At 42.8% G+C, this 8,446-nt stretch overlaps 1 protein-coding gene across 2 annotated transcripts in view; it reads left to right on the top strand.

Annotated features, from left to right (window-relative positions):
* The first annotated feature begins 3,021 nt into the window (after positions 1-3,021).
* LOC135555478 (mucin-5AC-like) overlaps positions 3,022-8,446 on the top strand; it is a 35,064-nt gene continuing 29,639 nt past the window's right edge. Inside the window, exon 1 of one of the 2 annotated variants that reach the window (XM_064987944.1) lies at positions 3,022-3,313. The gene's annotated coding sequence lies outside the window, so the exon portion shown is untranslated. Of the gene's footprint in view, positions 3,472-8,446 lie in introns of both variants that reach the window. The other variant, XM_064987943.1, reaches the window with a different exon arrangement.

Raw genomic sequence — 8,446 nt, 5'->3', positions numbered from 1 at the left:
GACAAGAGGCCTCCTCTATTTTAGTGTTTAGAGTGAAACAAGGTGATAACATGAGTTGTGGATTTTACAAGGCTGTGTGCATTATATAGTTGTATGATACAGCAATCTTTGTTTATCTGAAATGTTCTATTATGACATTTTGTTTTAACATAAACGTTTAAGTCAGCATGTCGCAGTGAGATTAGGTTATTATTGACTGAAGTCGTAAGTATATAGTCAGTGCTGATTTTGTGTTCCATGTTCTTCAGGTGTGTTGGTACGCAGCATGTTAATGTAATGCCGTGTTGGCACGTTCTGTTCTCCTGGGAGCCCATGCTCACACAGGACAGAAGCAGGTGCACTGCTGGCGTGTGCTAACTTGTGAACATGGTATTCAGAGGCATTTTCATGTATTTATTTTATTTTGCCTTTATTTAACCCAGGTAGGCTAGTTGAGAACAAGTTCTCATTTGCAACTGCGACCTGGCCAAGATAAAGCATAGCAGTGTGAACAGACAACAACACAAGAGTTACACATGGAATAAACAATAAACAGTAAACAAGTCAATAACATAGTAGAAAAAAAAAATCTATATACATGGTGTGCAAAAGGCATGAGGTAGGCAATAAATAGGCCATAGGAGTGAATAATTACAGTTTAGCAGATTAACATGAGTGATAAATGATCAGATGAACATGTGCAGGTAGAGATACTGATGTGCAAAAGAGCAGAAAAGTAAATAAAATAAAAACAGTATGGGGATGAGGTAGATAAATTGGGTGGGCTATATACCGATGGACTATGTACAGCTGCAGCGATCGGTTAGCTGCTCAGAAAGCAGATGTTTGAAGTTGGTGAGGGAGATAAAAGTCTCCAACTTCAGAGATTTTTGCAATTCGTTCCAGTCACAGGCAGCAGAGAACTGGAAGGAAAGGTGTCCAAATGAGGTTTTGGCTTTAGGGATGATCAGTGAGATACACCTGCTGGAGCGCGTGCTACGTCAATAGCATGTAATGATGAACAGGCTACCATGTACTATGTGCCGTGTTGTAATGTTTACGTCCTAGATATTCTTAAGTCCATTTCTCGACCAGAAACACGTGTCTGTGAATTTCCTTCGAGGATATTGACTATGTCTGATAAGATGGGTGTCTCCCTTTCTTCTGTTTTTTTGCACAATACCTGCTTCCTCCTTTGTGTGATTTGACTGATATGAGAACAGCCTGTATTACAGCACTCAAGCTTGTGTGTGTGTCTGCTCGCAGGTGTTAGTGTGTATTCCTTGTCAAAGTTAGCACAACAACATCCAGAGGCTTGGCTGAGTGTGCGCCAGTTCTTTTGTGCTGCGTTGCCCCAGCTGGGCTGCTGGCCAAGGTGGAAACAACAATGAGATAAATAACAGGGGAACTAGGTGGCGAGTACACTGCCCTGCCCATTCCTGTCTCCACTGCAGCGCACCACAGCCTGGGTGGAAAGAAAACTTCCTCTCTTTGTTGTGGCTGTTTCACCAAGCCAATACGTCCATCTCTGGCAGGTCGAACCTAGTATAGGACCCCCCCCAAACTCCCACCCTCTTTTCCTTGCCTTTCTCTATTTTTCCTCTCCCTCTCTTTACTTTGTGTGGTAGTTCTGGAGTGTGTGGAGTACCTCTGTTTAGTGTTTTTTCTATGTTTCTACTTCTCTGCTTCCCTCACAATACATTTCATTCACTACATTTCTACTGTCTGCTTTGGTCTGTTTGACTGGTGTGTGTGTGTGTTTATTGAAAGTCATGTTAGTCAAGGCCGTGTAACTAATTGTGTAGGTGTGGGCCAGAGGGTTTACCTTTGCTGATCATTTTGAGAGAAGTGTGAGAAGAGCTGTAGGGAGTTGGGGTTATTCCATGATAGAATACAAAACTAGCGATATCAATCTTAGCATATCAACAAAGGCGTAGCAGCACAAGGCTACTTTACATTGCCTAGTGACAGTGTAACCATAACACAACCACACAGGTCAGTGCACCATTGAGCAACTGTTCACCGAGGAAAACATCCTGGGGAAGTGTGTGTGTGTGTGTGTGTGTGTGTGTGTGTGTGTGTTATAATGAATTCCATAGGGTGAGAGCTGAAGGGGACACAATGTGAAGCACAATGCTGCCTAGCCAGTGCAGACCCTGGCACAAAAGCCTGGCTCATGTAGACAGCTCTGGCTGCACTGGGAGAGCTGAACAACAGCAGTGCAGACGGACAGGCAGCATGCCCACCGAGACTGTCTCAGAAGTCTGGTGTGAAGACAGGAGCGGCACACACAGACAGGAGCGGCACACACAGACAAAGCCTATGAAAAGAAAAAACGCCCACAATCAGTAAAGGGAGACAATTGTGTCTGGAGGAAAAACACTACAGACAGCGGCAGCTCCTTCAACCTTCCTCTGTTTCTATTCCCTCTTCATCTTGTTTCTGTATCCTTCGATTCCGCCATGTCTCTGACTCTGTTACAATCTGACATAAAATTGTGTATCTTTATGCACTGGTGATTTTAGTGGCAGCCTCTTCTTTGACAGGTCAGACATGTTTGGTCTCGTCTGTGTGGGGGCTTGTCTGCAACAGATTAGATATCTTGTCCTTCCAATAAAGAATGTGCCACTGCAATAAACCTAGTGTTATTAATATCTCTGTGAAGATAATGTTTATGGATAAAAGGTGTCAATCAATATTCATTATGTATGTGCAGCAGGAAAATTTTAGTCCTTGTAGAACCAATAAAGATGTTTGTTCCATTACCATATTAGAGTAATATGGTAGTAGCTAAAATGGCAGTAGACCTAAAGAAAATCAAAATATGACAGACTATGCTGTGGTACCCTTTGTGGCTGAAATCTCAGCATCCAGTGGTCAACGGAGAATCCTAACATGCCACCATTGTGTGGAGAGAATGCACAGTTGAAAAGAAAAGAAACTGCAGGAGGTGTGTGCAGGACGAGCGTGGAGCCGGCATGGAGGGAGGGGACGCGGGAAAACTGGTGGAGGGATACGGGAAGGGGGAGACAACCGGTGCAATTTGGGAAGGATGGGAAGAAAGAAAGTAGGGTGACTTGAGAGATGACATCATTCCTCATTTGAATAAATCTCAGCCGGGATAGTGATTGGTTGTGAGCTGGAGAAAGTCGAGTTACTTGGCTATTCATCCCTTTCAATTTCACCCCCGCGCGCAATGCCGTGGTAAAACCCTCTCCGCCTGTCCATCCGTCCCGGCCAGTAGAGATTGTCTGCGTGGACTGCAAATCGCTTTTCCTTTCTTTGGAAGGGACGTGCATCACTTCTGAAATCGGCGGTCGACAGAAGTTTCTTGGTAATCTGGCTGCTGTACTTTGGCCTGTTTTTCATCTCGTTCGGTTTCATTTTCCAATTTGTTACACTTTGTATTCGAGGATTCTGAAAGGAGTCGGAGGATATTGTCAAACACTGGGCGTAGCTGGAGATCAAGCTATAGTTAGCAACACTGCGTTGGTAAGTCTATAGAGACTGGTTGAGCGTTAGCATGCTAGCTAGCTGTGTACCTACATTTACACTTAAATCACAGAAAATATCAAATACAAGTTACGATGTGATGCTTTAACAAATGTTTTTCGTTTCCTAAAATATTAGATTTTTATATTACGATTTTGGTAGTTAGAGTGGGTTAATAATGTGTTAACAATGGGGTAATAATCATATAGATAGTGGGTGAATGTCTTTGTCGACATTGCAAGTCCAATTCATGATTTCCTATTGCAAAGGTAGGTTAGCGCTTTTCGTATTGAATCTTGTTCTGGAGGCAGGTCTGCAGAGTGGTCACTAGCTGGCACAACCACAGTCATACAATCTCATTTCAAACCTAAGCTTAACCACACTGCTAACTCTAATGTCCCAGCCATAAATTAAGACCAAAAAGCACACTTATTTTCGTGATTGTTTCAAGTAAAGCAAATTTTTACTGTGCAGCTGGCTCACCTAGCGGAAATCGCTCAGTTATGCCTCGAGGGCAAGATTCATGACATAAACGTCAACTTGAATTGGAAACGGCGCCATACAAATAAGCTTTGTTGAAATGCTAGCTAACTAAATAGGTTACTTGCTAACTGAACTATCCACGCGAGTGTTGGGTCGCACAAAAACGCGAATAGGAGCAAGTGAATCGTTGCATTTTCTTTCTGCCAGTGAGCTGCTCAAGCCATAAAGAGGATGTTTTAGATTCAGAATTCGATTGCAATTGGGAGGGGGTGATGGGGCGGTGGCAGCCCAGTGTGATGGCTGAAATTGATCACCAGCTATTTAGCTAACCGACGAATGAACTGGCTAAAATAACAGCCTTCCTTTTAGGTAGGGATCTGTGTGTATTAATTTGGATGATTTGCCTTTTCAAAAGCAATTCGTCGTGTTCACTTCATTATATCAACTTTTCTTCTCTCATCCTCCATGGCTGACGCCTATTGTTCTGTGCGGCCAAGTAGTCTCTAGTGAGAACGGCTTCGTTCGTTGCCCTAGGCGAAATGTTGGGCAATTTAGGCTAATTCTGTTAGTCTTTTGCGGACATAGCATCGGCTACTTTTGTAGAATGGCTTAAGTGCTATACTTTATTAGGTTGAGAAGTCTTTGAAGACTCACCCAATTCTTATGATTATTAGAACGTGAGACATGACAAGTACTGTAATCTCAATGCAACAAAACACAATTTGTTCAAACTCTATCATATAGACAAACATTGTGGCTTCAGGCTATGAACTCGGAGCTGTTTTTTGCTTGTGTTAATGCTATGCAACCAGACCACACTCCTCTCTACAGAAGAACAATGGTGAATAATGTTAGTCTCCAAAACCCTCAACGTGCAGCTACCATATACATTTACAACTAATCATAGATGGCCCACAGGCCTAACCTCTGCCCCTGATGTTCGGATGACAATGAGCCTTATAGGGTGGGGTAGTGGGCATGGGTAGGTCAATATTCTGCAATGATCTGCCATGAGGTATTGATGCCACTCCGGAATAAATTGCATCTCAGGGTGATTGTGAGCACTTGTCTGGCTTAGAGAGGCTCCAAAATGCTAGTCAACACTCTGGTGCATTAATGATCGATGGCTGACTGACAAAGCAAGCAAGTGAATGAGGCAGTGGGATAGAGACACGCTCAGACATGGGCATAATGCATTAATTTGAAATTAAATGTAGATCCTGTTTTACCCAAGTGCTGCTGGCTTGTTGCGTTTTTAAAAATGTATCTGTCATGTCTATGACTCGAATGATAAGACAGATTTCGGGTTCAATATCCTTTATCTTGTTTTAGCAAAAGAGTGTTGTTTTTGTACTTTCAACCAATGTGCCAGCATTGTGACATTTGGTACCAAATTCCCCTTGCCCACCTCACTTTCACAATAGACTGAAAATGGATTCCTCCTCCACTCATGTCTTCGCAGGCATTTTGGTTATTACGTTGTCTGTCACACCTATTTTAAGTCTCTCCTTTAATGCCATGCACATGTTTTAGTAAGCCTTCTGAAACAGTTGGCCAAAGAAGAGCTGAGATGTCTACAATCAGAAGAGATGCAATTCCATGCGTAATTCATACCATAGCATTCTGGAGTGATTTTATGACCTACAGTTCTCTTTGCTCTGCCCTTCCTCTGACCTATGCCATGGGCTGTCAGGGAGATGCCTACAGTAATTTGTGCCTCTGCCTGCCCTCAGGCGTATTAGGCTAAATAGGTTGATTCAGTGACGTCCCCAAACTGTACATATTCAAATTGGTGCCCTACTCACCAGATCCCTCTCAGGCTGAACCAAGGCCCAGGGTTCTGGTCTGGAAGCACGCTTTCGACTGCACCTACAGTCTTGCTTCAGTACTGCAGTGTATCTGATGTCCGGCCCAGAAAGACAATTCCCATAGACGGCCCCATATAGAAGTCAGATTAAACTGGATGCAACTCGGATATAGACGGTCCATGAATCGGCCATCTTGGATGCTGTCTCTACTGCTTTTACTGCTCAGTGGGTTGAACTGTATGACCTTTGGCACTTTCTGTCACCATCGCTTATGAGTAAAGTCAGAGCTGGCAACTGGCCTGCATACGTGAGATTATTTTAACCACAGACTTGGGACTGTAGTAGTGGTTTCTGCAGTGCCACTCCATTGTTTGCCATGGTCGTCATTACTGTAATGTGTACTTTCCAGATAAAGGCCTGATAATTCTGCTACGGACATTGGTCCAGCCAAGATAGCTGCCTCAGTGGTATCACAGTTGTCAGTCCTGACAGTTGCTGCGCAGTTTTGAGGGTATATATGCCAGCAGCTGCAGTAATTAATTTTCTGTGTTGAGGCTCTAAATTCTTCCAGTGGGAGGCTGGATAATGGACATGGTTCAGAGCCCTGTTGCTATGCCTCCCTCACCACTTTCACAATTTTGCCTGGATTGCTGTGGTTGCTGACTGGCTGTGATATGGCCATAACGTCTACTCAACATGGAAATGATCTTTAATACTGTCAGAAACTAAAGGCTTGCTGGTTTCTAGTAGGGATCAGAATCGTCCGATATTAGCTAAAAATGGCAACATCGGTATCGGCCCGATGTAAAGTTTCACGCCAATGTGCAAAACTGATGTCAAAGCTGACGTGCATACCTATATAACCTAGGTACATGACATTATGACGCCAGATGAAATTTTGCACTGCATGTGCAACACAGAATTCCTAACAACCTAGCCCACAATGTATGCTGTGTGGATCGAGCAGTCATTTGAAAGAGTAAACTCAAAGGCGAAATCCATTAACGCCAGGATAATGCAATTCATTGCCTTTGACAATTAACAGTTCTTTGTCGAGCGTGATGTTGGCTTTCACCCTCTGGTTGAGGGTGAAGTCGACCGATTATGATTTTTCAACGCCGATACTGTTTATTGGAGGACCAAAAAAAGCCGATAGCGATAAATCGGCTGATTCTTTTTTCTTTATTTGTAATAATGACAATTACAACAATACTGAATGAACCCTTATGTTAACTTAATATAATACATCAATAAAATCAATTTAGATTCAAATAAATAATGAAACATGTTCAATTTGGTTTAAATAATGCAAAAACAAAGTGTTGGAGAAGAAAGTTAAAGTGCAATATGTGCCATGTAAGAAAGCTAACGTTTAAGTTCCTTGCTCAGAACATCAGAACATATGAAAGCTGGTGGTTCCTTTTAACATGAGTCTTCAATATTCCCAGGTAAGAAGTTTTAGGTTGTAGTTATTATAGGGCTATTTCTCTCTATACCATTTGTATTTCATATACCTTTGACTACTGGATGTTCTTATAGGCACTTTAGTATTGCCAGTGTAACAGTATAGCTTCCATCCCTCTCCTCGCTCCTACCTGGGCTCGAACCAGGAACACATCGACAACAGCCACCATCGAAGCAGCGTTACCCATGCAGAGCAAGGGGAACACCTACTCCAAGTCTCCGAGTGAGTGACGTTTGAAACGCTATTAGCGTGCATCCCACTAACTAGCTAGCCATTTCACATCGCTTACACCAGCCTAATCTTGGGAGTTGATAGGCTTGAAGTCATAAACAGCGCAATGCTTGAAGCATTGCGAAGAGCTGCTGGCAAAACGCACGAAAGTGCTGTTTGAATGAACGCTTACGAGCCTGCTGGTGGTGCCTACCATCGCTCAGTCAGACTGCTCTATCAAATCATAGACTTAATTATAACATAATAACACACAGAAATACGAGCCTTAATATGGTCCAACCCGGAAACTATCATCTCGAAAACAAGACGTTCATTCTTTCAGTGAAATACGGAACCGTTCCGTATTTTATCTAACGGGTGGCATCCATAAGTCTAAATATTCCTGTTACATTGCACAACCTTCAATGTTATGTCATAATTACCTAAAATTCCGGCAAATGAGTTCGTAAAGAGCCAGGAGGCCCAAACTGTTGCATATACTCTGACTCTACGTGCAATGAACGCAAGAGAAGTGACACAATTCCACCTGGTTAATATTGCCTGCTAACCTGGATTTCTTTTAGCTAAATATGCAGGTTTAAAAATATATACTTCTGTGTATTGATTTTAAGAAAGGCCTTGAGGTTTCTGGTTAGGTACACGTTGGAGCAACGACAGTTCTTTTTTGCGAATGCGCACCACATCGATTATATGCAACACAGAACACGCTAGATAAACTAGTAATATCATCAACCATGTGTAGTTAATACTAGTGATTATGATTGGTTGATTGATTGTTTTTTATAAGATAAGTTTAATGCTAGCTAGCAACTTACCTTGGCTTCTTACTGCATTCGCGTAACAGGCAGGCTCCTCATGAGGCAGGTGGTTAGAGCATTGGACTAGTTAACCGTAAGGTTGCAAGATTGAATCCCCGAGCTGACAAGGTAAAAATCTGTCATTCTGCCCCTGAACAGGCAGTTAACCCACCGTTCCTAGGCCGTCATTG

Source organism: Oncorhynchus masou, chromosome 15 (assembly GCF_036934945.1).
Source record: "Oncorhynchus masou masou isolate Uvic2021 chromosome 15, UVic_Omas_1.1, whole genome shotgun sequence".
Classification (NCBI taxonomy): Eukaryota; Metazoa; Chordata; class Actinopteri; order Salmoniformes; family Salmonidae; genus Oncorhynchus; species Oncorhynchus masou.
Note: the sequence above shows the minus strand (reverse complement) of the source record. Positions and strands in the feature narration are given on the sequence as shown.